This window comes from Molothrus ater, chromosome 15 (assembly GCF_012460135.2).
Source record: "Molothrus ater isolate BHLD 08-10-18 breed brown headed cowbird chromosome 15, BPBGC_Mater_1.1, whole genome shotgun sequence".
Lineage (NCBI taxonomy): Eukaryota > Metazoa > Chordata > Aves > Passeriformes > Icteridae > Molothrus > Molothrus ater.
Window position 1 is genome coordinate 4,662,785 of NC_050492.2, and position 17,319 is coordinate 4,680,103.

The following is a 17,319-nucleotide window of genomic DNA, read 5'->3' on the forward strand; positions in this document are numbered from 1 at the left end:
CTAGCACAGGAGCCCTACTGCTCTAACACTTGTTTTAAGAACCCTCTAAAGGTCCAGACCTCGAGCTGGTAGAAATGACAGCCTGCTGACAGAAGATCTGTCTCTTATTTTTCCCTCTGTATGTGTGCACACATCTTCTTCAACAAGCTCGTCAGTGCTCAGAGGACTTTTTGTACTGAGTGTTGCATTATTCTCCAGAATAATTTATTTAAACTTTGTGTCTAAACACAAAGTTTAAATAAATGCTTTTATCTATTTAAATAAATTAATTAATACTTTCCTTCATTGATGGTAATTTTAGAATACCTACTTATTTACACTAATTTCCTTATATTTTGGTGCCACATCTTACACTTTCTGAAAAACATATTAGAAGAGATATCCCCTCAAAGATCAGTGTTTTGAATTGATTATGAATATGACATGACTTATTGTATAGCAAGAGCTAAATTAGGAACAAAAATATTAATTAGCTAAGCTACTTACATGTTCTAACAAATGTCCATAGGTGATAGAATACCTCAACTCCTTTCTCCTGGAAGTAAATGAGTCTCAGGAGACATTACAGTATCTCACTGAATATTCATTATGGAAAAAGGTAAGAAAACCAAACTGCAACCAGATCCCTCAACACCCAACCCACACAAGCACAGCTATTTGTCTGTGGGGTGACAGAAGATTGGAGGCCAACCTCTCAGAGCACCTCTTTGAGCAGGAGGAAGGCTGTGTTGCCTGCCAACAGGTGTGTGCTTTTACAAACCTGTTCAGAAAGCCACAGCTCTGAGTTTGGCTCCTCCTGCTCCTCCCAGCTCCTTGGCTGTAGCCAGGTGAAGTCAGAGAGCAGCTTCTCTGACCCCAGACTCATTCTCACAATGCTGCAGGAGCTTCCCATACAACAAAGTGTTACCCCTGGAGCTCACAGCTGGTATCACAAGAGGTCAAAGACTATTCAGTTCATGTTACACAGAAAGCTGTTGGCAGATAGAAACAAGTCCTACAAGTTTTATTTCAACGTTTTTGTGTATTAAAAAAAAAAAGCCTCTTTCACTTATATTTAGGGTTATTTTGCCACTACATATCTTAGCTTAAAAAAATCAGTTACTTTTGCAGCACAGGTAATAGATTTTCAAGACATTTAGTTTATCTCTTCCATTTTTCAGGTTGTTTGAATGACCAAAATGATAACGTTTGAGGGGAGGCATCACAGTGTAGGACAAATTATTTGTTTTAAATGAAAACCAAACAGTAATTGTGAATATACCCATGTGGTTGGTTTTCTACTGAGGCACTGACAAGAATTAAATCACTGAAGCAGTTTGCCTTGCAGCATCTGAGCAAAATGAAAACATGAACAGTGGGGAGCTAGCAAAATCCCTGAAAAGTTTTAAGTGCAGCTGGGGATTAATGGACATGACTTTGCGTTTAGAGAAGAGAGGGAAGGCAGCATCAGTGCCACAGACATGGTGTTGCTAGGAAACACGATGCTACCTCCACAGAGCTCATTTAACTGCAGCCTTCCAAAGACAGAGCTGGGGTTTGAGTAGCATAAATATCAGAAGGAAGGGAAGGAACAGCAGTACACTACAATAAGATCTAAGTGCTTGGACAATAATGTCTTCCTTAAAAGATCTATTTAGTTAATGATGAATTAGCTTTGAAACAGATTTCAGGAATGGACAACTAATTAGGTGTTTTGCATGGTTATGTCTCTGTACATGCCTGTGTGCATCTACGGATTTCTGGTTTTGCCTGTCTTCAAGCAAGTATCTGTATAGCATTCTAGTCTGTTAGACCAACCCGAAAACAGAGCTCCATTATGATGCAGTAATAACAGTTTTCTTCTAAAAAATGCTTATATTTAGGAATTGCACTGCCTATCTCTGTTTAAATCTTCCTACCAGTGCACGTGAGCAGTGATTATTACTGATGAACATCTTCTGCACACACAGGATTTCCACATATCTCACAGGCTTGGTGGCCACCAAGGGGTTTGGAGAGTGGACAAGGTGACAAAGTGCCTGCCTGAGGAGCCTTGAGAGCCCAGGCTCAGTGGCACAGCTGGACAGATGGCCTTTGCTGGCCAGGCTCCCTGCAGGCAGGCAGCACACCCAGCTCTCCCTGCTGTGGCAGAGCCTGCCTGCATTCTGCAGCCACACGCTGCAGTGCGCTGCCTCCTGCCTGCCTGGGGAATTCTCCCAGAGTCACACAGGGAAGGGCTATCAGCGTCTCATCTCAAGAAGCAATCCAGTGAGGGATGCAGCTCTCACTCACCGCTCAGCAAAGGGCCCTTGGTGCTAAGCAGACAGCTTGCTATTCCTGGTGTGCAGAGAAATTCTCCTCATCTTTTCCATTACAGTATGCTTAATGGAAAATGTCAAGAAGCAAGGTTAAAAAAGAAGAAAGTGCTTGTATAAAGTGCTAGATTGACAACCTATTTATTCAGAGAACAGGCAGAGTACAGGCAACAGCAGTTCGAGTGTCTCACACTTTTCTAGCTGCTGCTGAAGGTGAAACACTAATGCAGCCTCCCTCCTCTCTATCTCCAGCTTGCCTGTGGAATTGGAAGCTGAAAACTTTACTACAAATACATATGAATTCACAATTAAAACAGCAAGAAATATTTCAGAAAGATTTTTCAGTATTGCATCAGGAATCTGTGACAAGGATATGAGAGATATCAGAAAGCAAACACCATAATACGGACTGTGCTTGGTTCAAAAATGGAGGGTGCTGGATATATTTACAAGAGAATACTCCCAGCTTTCATCTACAGTGAAATTATTCTGAGATTCAATTGTATGGTGATTAGTTCATATTTGAACTCAACAAAATTTCCAGAATCCAGGCAGTACATTAAGAATTCTAATTCAATTTTGGATAAATTCTGCACAGACTTCCTTTTTAGTCTGGTATTCCCAAACTTCAGGTATACAAGTACACATGTCCAGTTTCCCACACATATATGGATTTTCCCTTGCATAAACTACTTTAAACTCCAAAACAAACATTTTAAGTAAACTAAACCATTTAAGTAAAATAAACCAAACTAAAGTCTGCCTAACAAATTTGTGGTTTCAGTCAGAATCATCAGAACTCCCACTTATGGTGGAGCAAATCTTTCTCCAAAAAAAGGAAGGGAAAGGGCAGCCAGGGAAAGAGAAGTTAGAGAAGCCTTTCTCTTTATAAGTTTCCAAACTCTGATGGAAGAGGTAGCCTCTTAGTATAATGAAAAGGAAAAAAAAGAATAGGAGAGGTGAAGGGAAAAAGAAATCTAAGTGTATCTCAGAGCTACTTAGAGAAAAGCATTATGCTTTTAGCCTCTGGTCAGTTTGTACATGGAAAAACAGAAGTAAATCAAGAGCTTGTGTCTTTTGAGTCCTTCTGCTCCTGTGCCATCAGCCATTTATTCTCCAAACAGCATCTCCCAGCAGAGTGAGCTCCCAGCAGCTCTCCCCACTTAGTGCACATGGGCACAGCCACATCTGGAATGTGATATCTGCTGTTTATCTTTCCACATGACCTCATTTCACACACCCTGATCCAAAGCCTGCTGGCACTCACTGGAGCCCTTCCAGTGACTTCAGCTGGGGCTGGATCAGGTGCTCCTGTGGGTGAAGAAGCCCTGCAGTGAAGAGCATGTTCTACACACACTGGTTCCTCACTCACAGGATGCACACGAGTTTCAAAGGGAACATTTAAATTACATTTCAATTCTCATCTTCTCATTAAAGCTGTTAACTACAGAACTGGAGCAAATAAAAGTAGTCTGGGATATGATGGTACCTAAAGAATTTAGAGAAATGACATAAAAGCAGTAATGACAATAGCCTGTTTAATTTGGATTTTAGAGGATAATCACTGTTTCCATATTTTCTGTTCATTCCTTCGGTGAGCTGCTGATATGCCTACAGCTATCTAATAATAAATGAGAATGAGGTACCTAGCAACATTGAAAATAAAATCATGCTTTTTATTTGCTATTGTTATTTTTTAATCCTTCAATTCCAAAGCCTTCAGGGCTTAGTTAAAGCCAAAGAAAGGGCATACAAATAAAAATGACACAGTGTTATGGTAGGCACAGGCACAAGTCATTTTCTACAGAGTAATACTTCAACTGAAATAAACTCAAACCCCAAACACGGAATGAAACACATGTCAGTAAACCAGAGTGTTGGTTGAGTGGGAGGTGAGGCCCCTGTGAGTGAGTTTTGACAGTTCCAGAACAGGCTGGAGCCATGCAGAGGCACCAGCCCAGGGCTCTGAGGCAGGGCAGTGACACTGATTGACAAATTGCTGAGAATGAAGGCAGGCTCTCAGTGCAGCACAGAGCCACTGCCACGTACCACAGCAGAGCTGCTGCTTCCACAGAGGGCTCAGACACAGCAGGGGCCTCTCCCTGGCACTCAAGTGTTTGTCACCAGCATGCTCTCACTGGCTGCCTGGCTGCTCTTGTTTTTTTTAGAGAAAACATTTTGTTTAAAACTGCTCAACAGCCTAAGTATTTCTTTAAGCTACACATCAAACAAAGAAATAAAGAATAAATATCTACTTGCAGATGTGCTGTGCAGATGAATACATGCCTGAGTTAGAACTACAGACTACAATTGTGTTTATTGGACTGGCTGAAAAAAATAAGAAAGGCCAAAAAGTATGTTTAAAGAGCCCTGAAATCCTCCACTCCAATACCTCCTGTGCAGATAAACAATTAAGAAATTTAAGTAACATTTCTTAAATTGCCTGGGATATGTATTTCATAACAGAATTATCTATCCTGCAATTCCAGTCTTTCTCACATAAGGGCAGGAACTCGGGGAACATCCAACTCTCCAAACAAAACAGAGAAATAGGAGAAAAACGTGTGACTGTTTAGAAGAGAAATAAAGATGACACAAAAGGGAAAAAAGTCTCAAGTACAGTCACTTGCATCTTTCTGAAGGAAAAGAACAAAAAGAAGACACACACAGAAACAAAAAGAGAGGGAAACTTATGTTACAGTAGAGGACACAAAAATTTGAGATTGAAGAAAACCCCAGGGGTGCAAGAGCTTCGCACGTTGTTAACAAGGGATTGCTGCCAGAACTTTCCATATTACCCAAGTTCATGTTCAGTGACTCAGGCAAAGGGGCTCCTGTGACTCAGGGGGAGATACCCTCGAGGTGTCCCCTCTTGTGCACAACCAACAGAGCTCTCTGCCACCAGCTTTGGTGTGACCCCTCCAAGCTGCCAACAGCTGGGCAGGGGGACAGATTGCGCTACACCGTCCTGAGACTTGGGGAAACCAAACAGAAACCAATCAAAGGTCCATGTCTGCTCAGAATGTTGAATACACACACAGAGCTTCAGCTGAGCCCAGAATTGGGGCTCCTTACACACAGTTTCCAGAAGGAAGGGAGACTGCCTTTTGGGAAGGTCAGACATCAGACTGAGGAGCCTCTGCAATGCTGCAGTCCCAGTGCTCTGTGATCGCCAGGCAGGGCTCTCTCTGCACCCCAAAATTGTAAATGTGAGCACAGAGTCACCTCTCCTCCTGCACAGAGCACAACACCATGGCTTTACCAGCATCAGGAGGTGAGTTCAACTGAGCACCAGCATGAGCAAAGACGTTATGTGAAATATAAGTCAAAAAACTGCTGCAGCCCAGCCACACAGCTCCTTCCAGAGACTAAGCAGGTTATTTGCTGAAATTTTGAGCAGGAGCTAAAATTTGACCCTACCAGCATATTTGAGTTACACAGTGTATTCTTTTCAAACAAGACTCATATCCACCTCCTATTCATATACCCAATAAAAAGATATATAAAAGATGCAGTAAAAATTTGTATTTAAGATAGCTGGGTCTTTCAAATTAATCTTACTGTAACAAAATCCATTTAGAATATAATTCCAGGTGAAATTGCATTCATAAAACTAGTACCAAAACCATAATCTTTTATTGTATTAATGTTTCTGATATCACATACAAGCACTGGCATCATCCTTTGTAATATGTAATATCCTTTCTGAGGAAGAAGCCTTCTCCAGCTGAATTTATCTCTAAAATAACGTCTATTTAAAGAGTTTTGTGGCAGCATAATGATAAAGTGACCTATCAGACAGGATGTATAAATTCAGTCAATTGAAGGGCAACATGCAAAACACTGACTTCATGTTTGAAAGAATGGCTAACCTAATTACAATGCAATCTAGACTTAAGGTAATTTAGGATTTTTGTAGGAAGACATTCTCAGTTCAGTCATTAGCTTCAAAATACTTTTTTCACTTCACAAATCCTCCACATATTACATAGAAGAGGAATGAATTCCTTTCCTCCTTAGAGAACCTCCACATAAGATAAAAAATAAAAATCATGTTAAAAATCATGTTCAGAAATGCTAATTGCATTTCTTGGACCATAACTCCTTTAGTGTACAAAAAAAAACTTTACCAAATTGAGGAGTTTAAGTCAATCAAAATGCCCAGTAAGCCAAGTTAGCATTTAGAGTGACTAACAGAACTGCTCCCCTTCTGTCAGTGCTACTTAATAGTAGTTTTCATCAGCATTTCAAATTCAATTTGAATTCAGTAATGTGAGGGAGTGGGATTTGTGCACACACACACGGATACACGAGCAGGGAGCTGCAGTGAGAACAAGCAGATGTTATCAACTGCTTAAGCAGCTCAATCCACTGCAGAAGATGCACAGCACTGAGGGGTAACAGCCTCTAGGGGGATTGGAGGCAGTCTGCCCCAAAATTTATGGGTCCAAGTCTGGTGTCTGACCTCAAAACCACCCCACTCCGAAGGAGAGCTTGGACCAGTTGACCTGCTGACATCCCTCCTAAACTGAATTATCTACCATCCCTTTAGTTCTAGAGCTTTATATTTCATAATTCTCAGGGCAGGGAATCCCAGTTTTCTCAGGCACTATTAAAATATAATTGCTTGCTATTCATTAGATATTAATGCCTGCATAGAATTTATAATTTAGCAATTAACTTTCAGGTATGCAAATGCTGATCCCGTGTAAGTGTGCAGGTTATCTCTAGCAGAAGAATAAATATGAGCCTTAACAGAAGCAGGCAGTTTCCTCTCTTACTGTGTGGCAGATTAGTAACCTTCTGTCCCTCAAATTTGGTACAGAACTTTGGAATCCCTTCAGGATGAAAACCACTATTTAGACATGTGCATTATATTTTGCAGCTGATCTTCTTAAAGTATTAATCACATGGATTCCAATAAATGGCTGCACACTGCATGGGTTTGGATTTCACAGTTCCAACATTCCAATTGTCCAAAAGAAAAAGCCAAGGAAAGTGCCAGAGAATAAACCAGAAGTTTTTATGAAGTTTTGTGGAATAGTTTGGAATGAAAAATACTAGCAATGCACTAAATGTTTCATGCCTTCTGGCTTGCAGCAGTCCTACATCTTCATGACATTAAAATATGATTACAAGTGGCCAAAAATAATGGGTATTTGAATATTAAAATGAATATATCTCACATGCCTATAAGGCTAAAATTTATGGAGTTTGAATATAAACAAATATAAAGTATGAAATAATGCTCATGACCTAGGAGCAGTATTCCACCACATGGGCAGTGTATGCAAAACAAATTAAAATAGATAAGCAATGCATTCTGAGTTATGTGAGTGTTTGTGTATGCTGAGTTGTTTGGCAGATATAGGATAGAGGATGAATATTTCAGTACATAAAATATACTTTATAAACATCCCTTTAATTCTAAAGTGCAAGGCACCATTCTGCATCCCTTGTCAATATACATAGGCCTCACGAATATCAAACCATTTTCCAATTTTTATATCTACCAACTGCACAAATAACTAATAAAAGCCACAGAAATAAAAATGTGGTGTTCACAAATGAACTGCTTTAAGTCCCACATGCATAAAACACTTATCTTTCTGTTCCTGTTTTATCTGTTTACGTGGCAAAGGAAGAAACATCCTAATCCTTCGGATCTAGCCAGTTGCTTTGATATTTAAACACTAAATAAATCTGTGAAAGTGATTTTGATCTACAAAGGAGCTCATCTTCTCCATCTCACCCCCAAGAAAGCCGAGAGTATTTAATCTGCACTTGGAAGAAATTTGGAAGACAAACGAGCTCTTTAAGCTCTGCTTGCTTTACATTAAACATATTTACTACCAGGCAACTGATGGCTCTGCTCCTCCCCTCGCCTCACCAGAAGTGTCCTTAATTCTCTGGAACGAATACTTAAGTCTTTCTGCTGCTGGGCAGAGCATTTATTTTCCATTTCCCTGTAGAAGCCATCAGAAGCACCAATGAGACTGTTAATTTGATTGCCTTGCATCTATATTTGACAGTTTTTAGGCCATCTCAGGGCAGGCAGGTTGTCACTTCTTCCACTGGGACTGTTTGCCAGGAGAATTTAGGAAGGGAAACACAAGGTAAGGGAGTGGGAGATGAAGCCAAGAAATCTGGAGACCACTCTGCCCCAGCTCCAACAGGACTGTGTGACCAGGACAATCAGTATATTGAATTAATACACTCCAATCACTGATTCATGTCAAGCAAAAAAGTGGAGAGCTATGTATTGTCAGGCTATTTGTTTTAGTTTAAAAAATCCAGCAAAATAAGGAAAAGCAGAAACAAAGATCATTTAAAAAGGAATTTCCAATAACAAATAATAGTAGTGGTAGTAATAATAATAATGATAATAATAAATAAAATCTATGGTCTATGCAAGGGACATCTAAAAGATAACTTTGTGTAGTTACTTTACATTTTGTACATTATTAATGTAAAGTTTTGTGTAATTAAGTCTTTCTTTGCAATGCTGAAAACATATTAGTAGCTCATAGTATCTCTAAGCACAACAAACAGATATCAAAGAGATTTTTCTCCCCAGGTTATCACTTTTCTTAGAAAAGTTCCAGGGGAATGGTACCAGGGTATGAGACTGCCCTAAAGATCAGCATTATTGATCCTCAGCGTTCAAATAAAATCAGAATTTAGGTTTCCCCACTCTGCCTGTTTCCCATCATTTCAGTGGGGTGTGGTGTCACTGTCCCTTGTTTATAGCTCAGCTGCCACCACCTTTCAAGGAGCATGTTAGAACCATGTTAATCAGGCTTTCCTTTAGCTGATGGCCATTTGTTCAGAGCTGTGAACCTGAGCAGAGTGCAGCCCTTTCCCCTGCTCAGCACCAGGACAGTCCTGCTGGGCTCAGGCTGCAGAGCAGTTCCAGCAGGTTCCACTGGTGTGCCACCAGCAGCTGCCAAGGTGACACCAGAATGGTCCCCAAGGTTTGGTGCAGTCTGACTCTCTGAGATCACACAGATCACAACCCAGCAAAGAGAACCTGGGGACAGCTCTGGCTTTCAGGGTAAACACATATGTGGGAATATGCTTAATCAGGCACAGTGCATATCCAATTTACTCTAATAACTGCTGTAAGCACTCAGAAGTTTCTGCAAAAATCCTTTTTAACAGTGTCGCTCACTGGAAAAGCTCTCCTGCAGTTTAGTGACACAGCCTGGCTCCTCAAGGTAGAAATCTGCCAAAACTTGTATGTTGGTTCTCCAGCATGCTCACCTGCTTCTCACCATGAAGGAAACCACTTACCAACTGCAATTATTTCCTAGGCTGGGCTCAAGTTACCTAATTCATGTAAGGGATCAGTAGCAGTAGCCCTGTGGAAGTTCATCTTTAATAAACCTATACTCTTTAGTCATAGGACAAAAATTCAGAAGCAATACTGATGAGAACTGACATTTTCCTTTTCACTTCACTGTCATTTATTCACTTTTGAGTGACATCCCTCCTCACATTTCATTATGTTTTTGTCTCAAGCATTAAAATACAGCAAATAAATAATTAAGATCTGGGGACATATTCTGCAAATAACTTTATTAAATCTCCCATTTAGTATCAATGGGAATGCTCACTTCAGAAATCAGAAACATTATATACAACTTGCTAGGAATTTTTAAAACTGCAGTGTTTAATATCAGAATTTCTGACAAAAATCCTTAATAAGTAGGGGAAACTGTAACTACAAAAATTGAGTAAATAGATGAAGTCTTCAATGGAAGGCACACATGTTAAATCCTCCCAGTTCTGCTGAATAAATATTTCCCTTTACAAAGCATCTCATACTTTAAAATTTTAATGCAGTAAAAGCTTTTAAATTGGTTAAGGAGGATCTTAGGAATTTCATGGTAACTAGAAACACAAATACTGGTCAAAGATGACAGATTTTACTCAGCATATTTTTTGTGTACAGAAGATTGAAATATTAAAAGGAATGGGGATATAATTAGATTGTAATAAGCATTGTCTTAATTGTATTACAAAAAAAAAAAAACCCAAAAACTTTCATGTGGAATGGAAATATTAACAAATTTAAGAGACATTTCAGTGGATCCAAAAAGTCTGCTGAGTGATATTTCACTGCTAATTAATACTTTTGACTAAGTATATGAAGTACTGTTTATAATTAAGGGTGGGTCTGAGGGATCTTAATTCACATTTTTTCTCACCATACAAGCAATCAAAATTGTCATGGAATATACAACGAAAGATTCCAACAAAAAATCAGCCAGTGTCCATTCAGCCTTCACAAACAGGGTGACCTTGACTTTGATGCCCTGTTCTCTAAATATGGCAAGCTTTCTCCATTCTAAATCAATATTTCTGACTTATTTTGGAAAAAAAAGTTTCAAACATTCACAGGACACACTGAAGATATATATGGATTGGTTTCATGATAAAGAATCAATTAATAATGATCCAAGGGAGACAGTAACAAAAAAGCAGTTTTACCCCTATTCCAAAGCCAATAAAAAGATGAATTGTGCCACATGGGAGCAATGTTAACCTTCATTTCAGAATCCTAACAAACTCTATGCAGTGATTTTCTGTCTTAAGCCTAAAGCATCTTTTCAATTGCTTCTGAAACAAGAAAAGGCGCATTGCTACTGCTTTTCCTGCACTGTTATAAAACTATTAAAAAAAAAAAGTAAGGATTAATCAGAACCTGCAAACATTTTAACAAATGCATTCACTTTTCAACAACAAATAATGATTCATGGCTTTCTGCTTACAGCAATACCTTTATGGTCCAAATGCAAGGGATTCTGCAATTTGAAAATAAAACATGGAAGGGGAAGAGAAACACCCTTTTAAAATAGAACTGCTTCGTTCTGAGCACACTATCTTCCACTGTAGGACTGGATGCTATAATGCTAATTCCTCTTAGTTTGAGAGATAAGTGGTCTGTAACCCAGCATACACACATTTTGCCTTGCTTTATGGAATGGAAAGCATCAGAACAGTTTATATCTAAACTGTGCTGAAAGGTGGATGGCAGCATGCTACAGCCGGGACTCAGTTCTACTCTCTGGAATTCCCAGTGGTTTAAACAAAAAGTCAGTTCTCTCATCTGTACTAATGTGTCTCTGTTTTTAGGAGAATCAGCATCTTCTGGGACATTTAGGGGTTTGTGTTTGTACATGCTGAAGTTACAAAAATAGCTTCAGTGCTATCCTTGAGGAGCTCCTTCCACAAGAAACTCAGCAATGCCTTATGATTCCTAACAATTGGAAAATCACAGTATTTGAAGCAGCACCACTTTCAAAATCAATAAACCATCATGATCCAGGCAAAAAAATTCTATTCCTAAACAGATTTTTTTGTTGTTGTTGTTAATTTGTGCTTTTGGATAATTGTCCTCTTAGTATTGCTTCTAACCTAAAATCACAACCTAGCAACCTAGTAATATTCTCCACTACAAACTGATTTAGTTTTTAATTAAAAAGAATGGTTTTAATCACAATTGCATCCTTATATTTACTTCTTGGACACCAAAGTTATTATCCCTACTAATTCTCTTCAGAACAGGGACTGCACCTTGATGCATCGTGGTTCTTTAGCTCAGTTGTTCAATGCTATGAAAAACTATTTGAAGGAAAATGAAAACATAGATGGTCCAGATGAATTATGAATCTTAGTTATTTTTCAAACTCTTGAACAACTTTAGTCTTCCAACACATACCAAAAAAAATACTCATCTGAAATTTTATAATTAAACAGAGAAGAAATTAATCTTCATATGGGTTCATGTAAAAATATACTGAAATATTAGGAGTGTTTATACTTTTCAAATATATGAACAATTAACTATTAGCTCATGTAGTTCAATCTACCCTAATCAAGCCTGAACATTTAAAAAGAAATCTCTAAACCTTTTCTTGCAGCTATTTTGATGGTATCTTGTTTTAAAAGCAGGATACAGTCTATTGATGCTGAGTTTGATCAAACTGCTTTGCCCTGGACTGTTAAAAACTACAAATAGAAACTAAAGATACAGTGGGATCAGGAAAAAAGCAATAAACTTGGATGGTTGTTTGTCAAATGATGGCTCCCTAGTTCCAGAATGCAGGACACCTTTGAAGAGGGACTATGGAATAGAGGAAGGCAAGTGAGGGGGGCAGGACTTGGGGGCTGCTTTGCAAACCATCTTTGAGAGAACCCAGAGCCTGTTTGACACTTGAACGGCTGGGACTCATAGGGACTCATAGCACAGCTCCCAAAAACCAGAGAGCCACCACAAGAAAATCCATCCCAGATGTCAGACACCACTCATGGGCCACACAGCTGGCTGATCACAGTAAGGCAGGAGTAAAAATATCTTTTAAGAGTAGTAGAGTGAGAGGGAGAAAAGCTTTATGTGGATAAGCAGACAGCCATGTCTCCCCTGCCTAAATTTTCATTAAGGATAATGTTTTGATCCATGTCACAGCAAATCCTTCATGAAAGCAAACTTGCTACTTTTCCATGAAAACTGCTTAACTGTTTAAGAGAGGTACTCTTTTTGAGTGAAATATTTAAGTGTACAGTGCTCAGGGTCAGCTCTGAGAGTTGAAAATCCTCAGGGAACAGCTGGGCCATGAATCCTTTCTGCTCTAATCCCGTTAGTGAATGAAGAGGGGATGATGACAAACACAGCAACCTCAATATATCATGTCCTGCTTTTCCTCTGGCTTTCAGCAGCCTGGCTCTGAACTGCTGATTAATGAGGCACCAGCACTGCTTTGTCTCCATCTATCCCAGCATGGATGTGTTTTGAAGACAACTGACAGCCTGAGATGGACAGTAATATGTCAATCAACACTACCTCACTGAAAACACGACAGTAGAATGTGCTGGAAATTGTAGAAATCTACTCAGTTGGACACAATTTCTTGGCAGCTATAAATCAGGTAATAGCAACCTCAGGATTATTCCAATTATTTTCACTTTCAACATGAAGAGATGAAAATGGACTAAAGCATCAGACCTAAATGCCTTTAAGAATACTCAAGTTTGTATTCAGCTCTTACATTTCAGTAACCCAAATTACGTTTGCAATTTCTTTGGGCAAATGAGATATTTATATTATATGATGATTTCTGTAGGACAGCAAACTTTGCTTCTTTTTATATGTATAGAAAGGCTATATGTAAAATGAAATAGGTTGAGGCTACACACAGGAATAATCTCCAGAAGCATCGTTATCCTATTGAGCATTTCATAAGCAGGTCAGAACAGGGCTGGAAAGAAAGAAGGAACAAGAGAAAAGAGCTGGATAACATAAATTTTGTAAAAACTTTCTTCAATAAGAATGGCTCATGATACCTCATAACTTGTGCTCTGAACAAGTCCCCATATTCATTCCTTAAGATCTGTTAAAAAACTGTCTAAGTAAGGGCTTTTAGTGAAAGAAGGATGTATCAATATTCAGCATCAGTGTGTATTCATCCTCAGTGAGTAGTTACTGCACAAGAGAGAGCTGACAGCTTAAAGAGAAGCCTTTCAATAGTTTCATTTTTCCCCGAAGCCCTAAATAGATCACACAGCAAAATCCTGAACTGACACCTCAGAGGTTCTACAGAGACCATTTTTTTCCTTTTTATTTCTGACATTAATATTTTTAATACAACATTAAACTAAGAAAATATTGAGTAGAGAATTTCAAAAGCATCAAATATCTTCGGAAGACAAGTCTCTAACTTATAATGCATCCTACTATTAATTTGATACTAAATTGGCAAGAAGCTGAAAAAAAAAACCAACAACAAAACCCTTTTCAAAGCTTTGCATCTGAAATATCATTCCACCGAGTTTGCAGCAGTCAGGCAAAACACATTTGACTTTATTTGCATCTTCAAGCATGAAAGGTTATGTGAAACTGATATTGAAGACACAGGAATGATACCTTGAGAATGTATAAGCAAGAATAAAAGTGATCAAGAAAAAGGTATCTTTAACAGGAATATGAACAGCAGGTCTCAAAAGCATGGACAGCTATTGTTCTCTTTTGTATTTCTTTCTTAGTAAGTATAAATATTATATATATGTATATACATGTCTGTTTCTCAGGGTCCAGCTCTACCTTTCTGTCTCCATACAATCCATGCCACTGACCACTCACAAGCATTCCTGTGGCTTTGTTGTTTTGTTTCCAGCAACATTGTGTAATTCACTCCCTTGCTGAAGCTCTGCTTGACACCACAGGGTACAAAATAATACAGAAAATATTATCTGCAGGAGAAGAGAAGATTGTCTGGCTCCTAGAATACTGCTAGGAACAGCATAATCGGCTCTGCCCTTTCAAAAGTTAGATCAGCTCCCTGATTGATTGCCCTCCCTCACTTTTTGTGGTCTTTCAAGAGTTCAAGAATCAGCTAGAAAATCAATATAACTCATGAAAAACCCCTCCAAAAGGAAAAAAAAGAAATGTGGTTTTAGTTAGGGAAACTATTCACCAGGATCTTCTGGGTGCACCTTTGAAGTACCAGACAAAATGCAGGAAGTTTAGCTGAAAACATACTCATTAAATTTTTTGGGCTAGAAAGGAAAGAAATAAGGTCATGTTCTGCAAATATCCTGTAAAAAGAGAAAGAAAAAAGCTACTCAAGTGTTCTGACACTGAGCTGTGACATGTTTCAATCATTTACAGGAAGCCCTCAGCAAAGAATGCAAACAGGAAAGTTCTTCCTCATGAATAAGCTTGCCTTTCAGCCAAAAAAGATCCCCAGCTGCCCCCTGTAAATTCTGTAAATGAAAAGGAATTCTTTTTCTAAACTCCTTGAAAGTCAAACCACTCTCACTATACATAAATCTCTACACAGAATGCTTCTTTCCAAGCTCATAATCAGCTACCTTGCTCAGCTGTGATAAAATTAGGTGGATGCATATTGCAGTTCTGGATTCCTTAGTGCTACAGAAATTATTTCCAAAGTTTACTCATCTCTGATCCACAAAAATAGCTGGTGTATTTCAGTTTTCAGCATAGGAATTTGCAAAGTTACAAACTAGAAATCCCAAGCAAGAACCATCTACATAATATGGAATCTGGGGACTCTACAGCCAAGAGATTTTACTCAGAAATAAAAGATGACAAAGGCAACCAACAAAGCACCTCGACAGCAAATGCAGCTGAGAAAGATAAGAAGCATCAGCTTCTTCCCAGGAAGAAATTTATTTACCAGATATTTATTTACCAGGAACTCAGACCTTGACTGAAGCACAGAGATGCTGCATAGATGAGCACATACTTATCCAAGTGACGAGAACATCTCCTTGGCTTTGATTATAAAATGGAACATGACATAACATATGCTCCCAAAATTCCACCCTATAAGGAAGATTTCTACCTTTTGAGTCTCTGTCTTTGAATGATGGAAGTGAAAATGTGAATGATGTGCAGTGAGTGACAGAAATAATTGTGAATCTCTTAGCTTGCCTCATGAGGTACCTGCTGCTCCTCTGCTTTGCTGAGGAGGCACAGGGGGAGCAACTCTTAAACTCCAAAGAATGCATCAGGAGAAATCTGCTTCCAGGTATAAAACAGTGGGATAACTGTGTGATACAGGTGATAAACTGGAAACTGCACATTCAGGAACAGCCAACATCTCCAACAGTTTTGGTCATGTCATCATACATATATTACCAACATATTTCAACATCTGCAGTAATGAAAAGTGGTCATGACCTAAATATTCTATGCATTTTTCAAATAAAATGAAAAAAAAAAGTGTTCCTCTCTCCTCAGAGCATGCAATCTAAATTCCTGTCATCATTCTTAGAGGGTTTTTTATGCCTTGATAGGTTATAAACTGTTACAGATTAATTTTAAGTTAGAAATCCATTGGAGAAGTCTAATATATCTAGCTCCTTCTAAATTGCTCTTTGTCAGATACGATGGCTTTCCACTGCCTCCTCCCACACACTTTCCATCTCTCCTGAAAATTGCCTCATCTTTGAATCATTACCCTTGTAATTACAACAAGAGAAATCAGTAGTAGAAGAAAAAAAATCTTTGACACAAAGAGCATTATCAGGGGACAGAAATATCTTGCTATATCCAAAGATAACACAGTGCCACATTATTAATGTTTCCATTGATTATTGAGTCCATGATGAGGTAAAGAACTAAATCTTTACACTTTACTTGTGGTATTCCATCCAGCTGATAGAAAATATAAACATGTGTCAAAGCTGGAAAGGTCATCCCAAAGCACTCAGGGGGGAAAAGTTTTTAGTAAACAATTTTTTATTAGAACCAGAGCTGGAGTATGGTCCATGTAGTGTTCACCTTTAAAGGGAGAGTGTTTAAAGTATTTCCCTACTGGGGGTGAGTTTGTGTGGATGTTTCAGAGTGGCTCAATAACCACATTGACAACCCATTGTTCTGCAAGTACAGAACACATAGATCAGTCTCCCTGGCTGGATAAATTATCAATTCTACTTCCAACAGTGGCATTGGATTCTTAAAGGGAATGACAGTACAGCTCTTCAGGTAGGCCATTAAAAATAAACTCCTTAGAAGGAATGCTTCCTCCTAAGCTCATTTAAAAGAAGACTGGAAGAGAGCTCATAGAGTTCAATGATTTCTGGTAAGGCTGCTGCCCCAGGGCAGGATGAATTACCTCTGTTATTCCTGACAAGTGTTTGTCTAAATGGTTCCTAAAAACTCCATTGATGAGGAACTCACAATTTTCTTGGACAACCTCCTTCAGTTTTTCATTTATTGGTAACATGTTTTTTCCTAACATAAATATTTTGTACTATAACTTAAACTTCTCAATCATCCTAGATACAAAGTCCTTTCTTTTTTTTCTGTACATTTTTATGCATGTGAAAATATTAGGTTATTTTCCAACATGTAGGTGACAGAATCCTAGCTTTTTTCCAAATCTTTCTCCTTTATTCAAGGCCTTGAAAACATAGGAGATAAGATAGAGAGCTAATACAGATTTCCAAACCCCTACTTCACTGAGGAACTTGTTTGCCAATTTTGACAGTTTTAGGG

At 38.7% G+C, this 17,319-nt stretch overlaps 1 protein-coding gene across 4 annotated transcripts in view; it reads right to left on the bottom strand.

The window, feature by feature from the left end:
- The window catches only part of TENM2 (teneurin transmembrane protein 2), a 737,821-nt gene that overhangs the window by 55,536 nt on the left and 664,966 nt on the right, over positions 1–17,319 (bottom strand). The window lies entirely within an intron of this gene.